The sequence below is a fragment of the Schistocerca piceifrons genome, chromosome 3 (assembly GCF_021461385.2).
Source record: "Schistocerca piceifrons isolate TAMUIC-IGC-003096 chromosome 3, iqSchPice1.1, whole genome shotgun sequence".
Classification (NCBI taxonomy): domain Eukaryota; kingdom Metazoa; phylum Arthropoda; class Insecta; order Orthoptera; family Acrididae; genus Schistocerca; species Schistocerca piceifrons.
The window spans coordinates 958,662,181-958,673,985 of record NC_060140.1 but is presented as its reverse complement, the minus strand read 5'-3'; the positions used below and the strand labels follow the sequence as shown (position 1 = coordinate 958,673,985).

The following is an 11,805-nucleotide window of genomic DNA, read 5'->3' as shown; positions in this document are numbered from 1 at the left end:
CAGTAAGTTTTATCTTGGCCGCTCCACGGCAACAATCGAAATGCTCTCGAGCCTTGCTTTGCAATCAATAAATAGAAATTAATAAAATTACATTCAATTCAGTTAACGGCAACTATATTTTAGTCATCATGTTCAAAATCTAAAGTTGGTACATGAACAACTGAGGCCCTTCAAGAACCCGTTTCATATTTACTTAGGCACGTAAGTAAAAGTGAGAAGAAAAGACAATATCCCTGAGAGAAAGAATCATGCTGATAAATTAAAAATAAAATATATATATATATATATATATATATATATATATATATATATATATATATGTGTGTGTGTGTGTGTGTGTGTGTGTGTGTGTGTGTGTAATTTATTTTGTATATGACGTAACGAATGCCACCGACGTCACAGGTTGTTGGACTTCAGTTCGTGAATAATGTTGGGCATGTGGAGGTGTTCAGTGTCATTGAAGAGTGGTAGATATTGATGGGATGCTGGAGGATCCACGTGAGATGAGGTAAAGAAAGCGGATGTGGAAATCAATATGGAGTGCAGGGCGCCCAAGGTTTTAGAGAGAGCGCTTAATGCTCTTACTTTGCCCTTGCAGAAAATACGAGAAAAAATTTATCTAAAGAGCAAGAGCACAGAGCGGAAAGTACTAGAAATATACGTGAGTAATCGTTAGGGTGTTCTGGTCTTTAATAAAGAAAGGAAAGGTTGCACCACTTCTAAAAAGAGTTTCTGTTTCGATTGATTTCTAGGCGAAATGGCAATTAACGTCGGGAGCGCTCTTCGCGAGATATTGTTTCTTATTGCGAGCTGCGAGGATGGGTCGCATTCTAGCGTTGTCGCGCTGCCGTCGGTGTGTAATTGTCTCTTGTGTGGAGGACCTCGTAACAGCTGCCATCACTCACACTGTCTCGTCAGCCTCCCTGCAACAAATCTCTTTAGATAGACTGCGTCGCTGGAAGCTTGTACACAATCACTGGTCTCTCTAATGGCTCGATGGCGTCCTCCTCTCTGCCTTGTGCAGATCTCTTTATTTCTGAACATTTGCTGCATTCAGCGTCTGCAGTGTCTCTATGCTTCATCGTCAATTAGCCTTATATGATTTTCTCTATTTCACAATTTCCTAACTCTCCGTACCTGAAAATTCATCTCATCAGCATACCATCTTAAGAAAATAGATTTCCTGAGCTCTATCCCTCTGTCTCCCGCTTAACTGCTTTGCGTCTCTTATTTTATCGTTGAGTCTTCCTTTCCTGTCTTCACCTGTAACACTACAATCCAGTACCTCATGTATATTTCAAATTTCCCGAGTTTATAACCATTTTTTGCAAATGTATGGATTAGGAAATTTTGTCAGAAATTGCTGTTTATGAAAATGTAACTTAAAAAGCAATCATTTGCAAATTAATGAGTGAAAAATAATAATCATTTTTGTCACGACTAAGCATATTTTAAAACAGATAGTATTATAGTAAGCTGCATAATACAGTCCAATTTCCATGAAGTGTTGCTAGTCATTCATTATTATTGAAAGTATATATATATGAGGATAGTAACTGTTTTCGAACGAACAGATACCATTGATGACCGTGCAGCTTCTCTAGGATAAAAGATAATTTTTTGAAACCTTCAGCTGCTGACAGGTGTTGTTGATATACCTCGATGATGACAGTTGAAAAAGTGTGCCCCGACCGGGACTCGAACCCGGGATCTTCTGCTTACATGGCAGACGCTCTATCCATCCGAGCCACCGAGGACACAGATGAATACCGCGATTGCAGGGACTTATGCCTTGCACGCTTCCAGTGAGACCCACATTCCCAACTGTCCACAAGGACAGTTGTTACATGTTTTGCTTGATTGCAAAGGTGAGCATCAGCATAGTAATGCAATAATTATAATAATAATAATGACGATGATAATGACTATCAAGTAATGGTAAATGTGACTTATTTCAGTAGACACAGCCGTGATCGCATTTAAGTTGTTTATTTTTGCTTTTAGACGACCGGTTTCGAGCTTCTAAGAAATCATCTTCGGATCTTACGTTCCTTGATGGCCACTGGAACGTAAGATCCGAAGATGATTTCTTAGAAGCTCGAAACCGGTCGTCTAAAGACAGACGACTGTATTAAAGTAAGTTACAATATTACAGATTGCTATTTTTCCTGGAACAATGTTCCAAAATGTTTTAACAAAAACTTTTAAATCCTAAATATACACACATAAAAAAAAGTGTGCATCACCCCGGTTTCAAGAACTTTCGAAGATGGACTTTGACTGTGGGTATTGTATCACAGACACAGTCCCTTTGACTTTTCAGAGATGTCACTAAACCCGCCCATAGATGTAAACAACCATGCATGAGCAGCGCCTATTACACGGAGGGGGTCCAACAGCCGATCAGTTCCACTCATTCCATCACAAAGGAGGCACACGGCTCGTGTTGTCTGTAGTTCAACCACAGTTAGACGGTCAATACCGCGGTTCGATCGCGTCCGCATTGTTACTCTGTGCCAGGAAGGGTTCTCAACAAGGGAAGTGTCCAGGCGTCTCGGAGTGAACCAAAGCGATATTGTTCAGACATGGAGGAGATACAGAGAGACAGGAACTGTCGATGACATGCCTCGCTCAGACCACCCACGGGCTACTACTGCAGTGGATGACTGCTACCTAATGGCTCAGAGAAACCCTGTCAGCAACGCCACCATATTGAATGACGCTTTTCGTGCAGCCTCGGGAAGTCGTGTTACGACCCAAACTGTGCGCAATAGGCTGCATGATGCGCAACTTCACTCCCGACGTCGATGGCGAGGCCCATCTTTGCAACCAAGACACCATGCACCACGGTACATATGGGCCCAACAATGAAACCATATCGGCAGCATAATGGTGAGGCATTCGTCTTCATGGACAACAATTAGCGCCCCCATTGTGCACCTCTTGTGGATGACTTCCTTCAGGATAACGACATCGCTCGACTACAGTGGGCAGCATGTTCTCCAGACATGAACCCTATCGGACAGCCCTGGGATAGATTGAAAAGGGCTGTTTATGGACGACGTGACCCACCAACCACTTTGACGGATCTACACGGAATCGCCGTTGAGGAGTGGGACAATCTGGACCAACAGTGCCTTGATGAACTTGTGGATAGTATGCCACGACTATTACAGGCATGCATCAATGCAAGAGACGTGCTACTGGGTATTAGAGGTACGGGTGTGTACAGCAATCTGGACCACCACCTCTGATGGTCTCGCTGTATGGTGGTATAACATGCAAAGTGTGGTTTTCATGAGCAATAAAAAGGGCGGAAATGGTGTTTATGTTGATTTCTATTTAGATTTTCTGTACAGGTTCCGAAACTCTCGGAACCGAGGTGATGCAAAATTTTTTTGATGTGTGTAGATAAAATAAAATGTTTATTAATCCTAAAAAGACAACAAGCTATAAGTTTATATAAATGCAATTGACAAGTTCAAGGAACTCCTCGACAGAATAGAAGGAGTGACCCATGGGGAAACTCTTCAGTTAAGATTTGAAAGTGGGTGTATTACTGCTAATATTTTTGACCTGTTGTGGTGGCTTACTGAAAATGGATGCAGCGTGATACTACACACCTTTCTGCACAGGAGTCAAGGAGGTGCGATCCAAATGCAGATTGGATTTCTGCCTAGTGTTAACTGAGTGGAAAGTGTTGATTCTTGGGAATACTGTTAACAAGAAACGACAGTAAAGAAAATATGTTTTGAGAGGCCAGTGTCAGAATACCCAGATTAATGAACAGGGGTTCGCGAACTTTCAGCACTTATTACCCGAACTGCCAGTTTCTGAGCCAGAAATACCCTTTGAGGATGAGCAGGGCCGCCCAAAATTATTATACTATACGTCATGTTGTTGTTGTTATGGTCTTCAGTCCTGAGACTGGTTTGATGTAGCTCTCCATGCTACTCTATCCTGTGCAAGCTTCTTCATCTCCCAGTAACTACTGCAACCTACATCCTTCCGAATCTGCTTAGTGTATTCATCTCTTGGTCTCCCTCTACCATTTTTACCCTCTACGCTGCCCTCGAATACTAAATTGGTGATCCCTTGATGCCTCAGAACATGTCCCACCAACCGATCCCTTCATCTAGTCAAGTTGTGCCACAACTTCTCTTCTCCCCAATCCTATTCAATACTTCCTCATTAGTTATGTGAGCTACCCATCTAATCTTCAGCATTCTTCTGTAGCACCACATTTCGAACGATTCTATTCTCTTCTTGTCCAAACTATTTATCGTCCATGTTTCACTTCCATACATGGCTACACTCCATACAAATACTTTCAGAAACGACTTCCTGACACTTAAATCTATACTCTATGTTAAAAAATTTCTCTTCTTCAGAAACGGTTTCCTTCCCATTGCCAGTCTACATTTTATATCCTCTCTACTTCGAACATCATCAGTTATTTTGCTCCCCAAATAGCAAAACTCCTTTACTACTTTAAGTGTCTCATTTCCTAATCTAATACCCTCAGCATCACCTGATTTAATTCGACTACATTCCATTACCCTCGTTTTGCTTTTGTTGATGTTCACCTTATACCCTCCTTTCAAGACACTATCCATTCCGTTCAACTGCTCTTCCAAGTCCTTTGCTGTCTCTGACAGAATTACAATGTCATCGGCGAACCTCAAAGTTTTTATTTCTTCTCCGTGGATTTTAATACCTACTCCAAATTTTTCTTTTGTTTCCTTCACTGCTTGCTCAATATACAGATTGAATAACATCGGGGAGAGGCTACAACGAATGAAAATAAGCAAAGTAGACTAGTTTTCGTGTCGAACTATCACTTGCTTCACATAGCAAAAATGACAGCATTAAGTGTTTGAATAAGATTCTGAACATCGACTTTCCACAACAGTTTCTTATTTATTTGAACAACTAGAAAATTGAACTTTTCAATCTCACTAACTATATGCCCATTCTGTCTAATTAGAACGTCAGGTTTTGTTCAGTTGTGTGTCAGAAACTGTAAAAACCGAGTCTTATTACGATTTAACGTTAGTTTATTTTCGACAGGCTGTGAACTTATGTCTTGAACTGCGCTATTTGAAATAATGCAAACGTTGCACACAAGATCCTTTACTATCAAGCGAGTGTCATCAGCAAACAGAAATGCTTTAGAATCACCTGTAATACTAGAAGGCATTCATTCACATGAGTAAGGAACTGGAGTGTCCCAGCATTGATCCCTGGGGCAAACACCCCCCCCCCCCTTCCTCACCACATTTAACCGTCACCCACTTGGAAACCACATCATAGCCAGTCTCAATACTGTCGTGAATGACGTTTTGCTGTTTGTTCTTAAGTTAAGAGGTGAACCACTTGTGACCTACTCCCCGTATTACATAATGGTCCAACTTCTGGAGCAATATTTTGTGATCAGTACTATAAAACGCCTTAATTAAATAATAAAAGAGGCCTAGCGTTCGAATCGTTTTGGTTATCCATGCAGTAGCACACAGAGAAAAGAGAATATAGCATTTTCAGTTGTTAAACCGCTTCTAAAACCAAATTATACATTTGACAGCAAATTATGTGAAATGATCAATTATCCTTGCATAACCAGCCTTTTCAATAACTTTAACAATCACTTGTGGCATAGAAATAGGTCTAAAATAGTTTACATTGTCCCTTTCTCCCTTTCTACAAAACGACTTTACAACCGAGCAATTTTATCGTTCAGGAAACGGACCATTCCTCAAGGAAAGATTACCAATATGGCTGAGTACAGGGCTAACATGTGCAGCACGGTACTTTAGTATTCTGCTAGATACTCCATCATATCCGTGAGAGTCCTTAGGCTTCAGTGTTTTAATTACTGACTCAATCTGCCCCTTGTCAGTATCACGGAGGAGTGTTGCAGATATCAGTCTCGAAAAGCCATTTTCCAAGGCAGCTGTATGGTTCGCCACAGAAAATAAGTTTTTATTTAATTATCCAGCATGTTCAGAAAGTGACTTAAGTAGTGTACATATAGCTGACTTATCAGTAACAGAAACATTTTTACTATGTACTGACTTTATATCCTCTACCTTGTGCTACTCACCAGACAGGGAGTTCACGACTGACCATATGGTTTTAATTTTATCCTGTGAATTAGCTTCTCTATTTGCATACCATATACTCTTTGCCTTCCTAATAACATTTTTAAGGATCTTGCAGTACTTTTGTGATAGGCTACTGTTGTGACTATTAACATTTTGATATAATTACCACTGGTACGACTTACGTCCGGAAAGACTTGTGAATCCAAGCAACGCAGAATCGCAGCTATATTGCGTTCTTAATGTGGATCATGGCCTGCACCTCAACAGGTATGGGAAGGGGAGGTTAGCAAAGCTTATAGGTGACAGCATAGGTGGGGGTGGTGGGATCACTCATGGGAAAATTCCTGCAGTAGTGGATGTTAGAGCTGCACCTTTTTTAGATTGAAGTCAGCTGATAGGTATTTCTGCTTAAGGGAAGTCTCTCTAACAAAGGAACCACTTTTGACAAAGCTTAGGTATCCGAGTAATGAGAGAATTAGTATATTTCATCAAAATATACAAGGTATTAGAGATAAAGTTAGTGAACTGCTTATGGATGTTGACTCTGAAATTATTGGTATATCTGAACACTTCTTAAATAAGGAGATAATTCAGAGGCTTCCTTTACCAGGATACAGGTTGGCTGGCAGCTTTTCTAGGAGCTCTTTGCGGTGTGGGGGAGTAGCCATGTATGTGAAAAACGGTATCCCATTTGAGTCAATTGATGTTTCAAAGTACTGCACTGAAAAGGTGTTTGAATGTTGTGCAGGTGTGGTTAAATTTAATGGAGCTAAACTTATAACTGTTGTTATTTATAGATCCCCAGACTCCGACTTCACAACATTTTTGCTAAAGCTAGAGGAGGTTCTTGGTTCACTTTATAGGAAATACAAAAAGTTAGTTATATGTGGTGACTTCAACATTAATTGTACAAGTGATTGTGGAAGAAAAGGATGCTGGTAGACCTCCTTAATTCATATAATCTTATGCAAACCGTATTCTTTCCATCGAGAGTGCAAGGGAACAGTAGAACAACCATAGACAACATTTTTGTTCATTCCTCATTACTAGAAGGGCATTCTGTTACCAAAAAGGTGAATGGCCTTACAGATCATGATGCACAAATTTTAAGTCTAAAAGATTTTTGTGCTGCAACACGTGTTAAATATAGTCATCAGCTGTTCAGGAAAGCTGATCCAGTTGCTGTAGAGACCTTTGTTAACCTTATCAAGGAACAAGAGTAGCAAGACGTTTATAGCGCTGATACAGGAGATGATAAATATAATGCTTTTCTCAAGACTTTTCTCGTGATCTTTGAAAGTTGCTTTCCGTTAGAACGTTCACAACAGGGTACTAACATAAACAGGCAGCCTGGGTGGCTGACTAGAGGGATAAGAATATCTTGTAGAACAAAGTGGCAATTATGTCAAAACGTTAGAAACAGGCAAAATCTAAATGCAGCAGCCCATTACAAACAGTATTGTAAGGTGCTTAAAAATGTTATTAGGAAGGCAAAAAGTATGTGGTATGCAGATAGAATAGCTAAGTCTCAGGATAAAATTAAAACCATATGGTCAGTCGTAAAGGAAGTGGCTGGTCTGCAGAGACAGGTCGAGGACACAGAATCAGTGCGTAGTGGGAATGTCCGTGTTACTGATAAGTCGCATATATGTACAGTATTTAATAATCACTTTCTGAATATAGCAGGTGAACTATATAGAAACCTAATTCCAACAGGGAATCACATAGCGCTATGCCTTCTAGTATTACAGGTGATTCAAAAATATTTCTGTTTGCTGATGACACCAGCTTGGTAGTGAAGGATCTTGTGTGTAAAATTGAAACAGTATCAAATAATGTAGTTCATGAAATAAGTTCGTGGCTTGTGGAAAATAATTTGATGCTAAATCACAGTAAGACTCAGTTTTTACAGTTTCTAACTCACAATTCAAAAATAACCGATATTTTGATCAGACAGAATGGGCATTTTATAAGCGAGACGGAACAGTTCAAGTTCCTAGGCGTTTGGATAGATAGTAAGCTGTTGTGGAGAGGCCATGTCCAGGATCTTGTTCAGAAACTAAATGCTGCTTTATTTAGCATTAGAACAGTATCTGAAATAAGTGACAGTTCAACACGAAAAGTAGTCTACCTCGCATATTTTCATTCGCTTATGTCGTATGGTATTATTTTTTGGGGTAATTCTTCTGATTCAAAAAGGGTATTTTTGGCTCAAAAACGGGCTGTTCGAGCTATATGTGGTGTAAGTTCGAGAACCTCTTGTCGACCTCTATTCAATAGTCTGGGAATTCTGACATTGCCCTCACAGTATATATTTTCTTTAATGTCGTTTGCTGTTAGCAATATTAGCCTATTCCCAAGAGTTAGCAGCTTTCACTCAATTAATACTAGGCAGAAATCAAATCTGCATGTGGAATGCACTTCCTTGGCTCTTGTGCAGAAAGGAGTGCAGTATTCTGCTGCATCCATTTTTCAATAAGCTACCACAAGAACTCAAAAATCTTAGCAGTAGCCCAAACTCTTTTAAGTCTAAACTGAAGAGTTTCCTCATGGCTCACTCCTTCTATTCTGTCGAGGAGCTCCTGAAAGAGCTAAAAAATTAAGCAAATTCCAGTGTTGCATTGTTGATTTTCTTTATTTAAACTTACGACTTGTCGCCTGAATATGTTTTTTATGTTTCATTTTATCTGTTTCTACTATCGTGTTATAATTTCATGTATTGACTCGTTCCATGACCATGGAGACTTCTCCTTAATTTGGTCCCACGGAACAATAAACAAATAAATAATAAATAAGTCAACACACTATTAAAGAGGTGATTATAACACTTTGCTCTTTATCAGCTAAAGAGAAACGTTTGTCAGTGGGCAACCTCTGCAGAAAACGCCGCACCTAAGTAGTATGAAGAATAACCAGGCAATCGGGTCTCTGCCTACGTGATTTTTTATATTCCTAGCTACTAGTGAGGAAATCACTGTGAATCCAAGACAAAAAACTTACAGGATGGGTGTAGCACCTAGGAAGTAGAGCATCTCGAGGAAAAAAGCTTCAGAGAAGCCACAGAGAGCTCCTGTTGAAGAAAGCATATTAGTCCTCAACGGCATACTTAATGTGTCTCAAAATGTGTTTTTTGATCATTAAGAGAAAGGAGGGGAGCTTCGAAAAAATCTCTTTTTTGCACTGGGATGACAAAAATCAAGCGACAGCGATAGGTGTGTGTGTTTGTGCGTGTAGTGGGTGAAGTGTTATGAAACAATGTATGTACAGTGTCTGCAGTGACTGAGATATGAGTGAACAGTGTGGCATTACAATATTTAATAAGTTATTTGTAAAAGAAGTATTGTGTACCAGGAGTAAAGCTAATGATCGTCTCTAACTAGAAGTCTGTAAATGTATGTGTATACGAATTAGCTTATTTTAAATTGATGTAGACCTGTAAATACCGTGACATATCCTATATCCTTGTAAGAAGAGGGACGAATACAGCTACTACTACTACATAATAGATGGTAATAGTAATCGCTCCCGTCTCCAGCCATTCCGATTTAGGTTTTCCGTGATTTCCCTAAATCGTTTCAGGCAAATGCCGGGATGGTTCCTTTGAAAGGGCACGGCCGATTTCCTTCCCCATCCTTCCCTCACGCGAGCTTGTGCTCCGTCTCTAATGACCTCGTTGTCGACGGGACGTTAAAAAACACTAACCTAACCTAACCATAGTAATCGCGTACACAATGTGTAAAAGTACATTGGTCCATTGGCGGAGCTGCCTTCTGTACTCTGGTGGTTCATGTGAAAAGGCTTCCGACGTGATTATAGGCGCTCGACGGGAATTGACAGGCACTGAACGCGGAATGGTAGTTGGAGCTACACGCATGAAACATTCCTCTTCGGAAATCGTTATGGAATTCAATATTCCGAAATCCACAGTGTCGAGGGTGTGCCGAGAACACCAAATTCCAAAATCACCTCTCATCACTGAAAACGCGGTGGCCGACGGCCTTGATTTAACAACCATGAGCAGCGGCGTTTGCGCAGAATTGTCAGTGCCAACAGATGAGCAACACTGCGTGAAATACCGGGAGAATTACAGTGTGTAACGTACGACTAACACATCTGTTAGGACAGTGCGGCGAAATTTTGCTTCAGTGGGCTGCGGCAGCAGACGACCGACTCGGTGTGCCTTTGCTAACGCCACGACATCACCCGCAGCGCCTGTTCTGGCCTCGTGACCGTATCGGTTGCGCCATAGACGCCTCGAAAACAGCGGCCTCATCAGATGAGCCCCGATTCCAGTTGGTAAGTGCTTATGGTAGGCTTTGAGTGTGGCGCGGACTCCACAAAGCCATGCACCCAAATTGTCAACAAGGCACTGTAGAAGCTGGTGGTGGTTCCACAATGGTGTGCGCAACGTTTGCATAGAATGGAATGGGTCCTCTGGCCCAACGGAAGACACGATTGACCATTTGTAGCCATTCATGCAGTTAATGTTCCCAAAAACAGACGGTGGAATTTTTGTGGATGACAATGTTACCAGGTCACAGTCGACGGGACTGGTTTGATGAACATTGTGGAGAACTCGAGCGAATGATTTGACCGCCCAGATCACTCGTCCCAAGTCCAATCGAACGTTTATGGGATATAACTGAGAGGTCAGTTCGTGCACAAAGTCCTGTAATGGCAGCACCTTCAGAGTTAAGTGTACTTTTACACTGCCTGTGACGCGATGCGATGCGAGGTATAATGTTCAAAGCGATGCAATGCGATGGAGCGTTCACATTGCACACGACGCAGCGCGCGCGCGCGCGATCTGGCCAGCAATTGAGCAGTCTCGGCACGATGTCGTGTTTCCTCGACCCGATAAATTCTTTTTTATTTGAAAACAGTGCTCTGAGAATTCAACGCAGTCGTGAATGGGTGCATGAAATCAACAAGGAGAGGAGGGCTTCAGGAGAATTTCATCATTTCTACAGTGACTTGAGAAAAGATGAGAATAAATTTTGGAATTATTTTAGAATGAGTACAGAGACATTTGATTATATAGTGTCGTCTGTTTCAAATAGATTACAGAAGCAAAACACAAATTTCAGAATGGCTATTACCCCTGAAGAGAAAGTTATGATCACCATCAGGTAAGTACACAATATTAAGTTTACAGCAATCATTTTATTATGAAAAATTTACAAATTGTGATAGATTCAAACTTTCTTTTAATAAATTTTGACGTAGTTGACAACGAGAAGTAAAATACATCACAGTTCACTCACTTAAGTATCAAAGTTTTCAGAAATTAGGAAAATAATAAACTTGCTTAAAAGCAAAAACTCACATGGAATCGATGGCATTTCCAGCAAAATACTAAAACCTTGTTCTCGACAGATAAGTAAGATTCTCAGCCACCTGTGTAATAGCTCTCTGGAACAGGGCATTTTCCCTGATAGACTGAAATATGCTATTGTTATACCTTTGCATAAAAAGGGGGATAGATCTGATGTCAACAATTACCGTCCAATCTCCCTTCTAACAGCTTTATCCAAAATTTTTGAGAAAGTAATGTATTCAAGAGTAGCTTCACATATCTGTAAAAATGAAGTACTAACAAAATGTCAGTTTGGTTTCCAGAAAGGTTTTTCAACAGAAAATGCCATATATGCTTTCACCAGTCAAATTTTAAATGATCTGAATAACCGAACACCACCCATTGGGA

The 11,805-nt window shown here is 40.6% G+C and overlaps 1 non-coding gene across 1 annotated transcript; it reads right to left on the bottom strand.

The window, feature by feature from the left end:
• Window positions 1-1,683: 1,683 nt before the first annotated feature.
• On the bottom strand, window positions 1,684-1,757 carry Trnat-ugu. Its single transcript has one exon. It is a non-coding gene; the product is annotated as a tRNA-Thr (tRNA).
• Window positions 1,758-11,805: the final 10,048 nt, after the last annotated feature.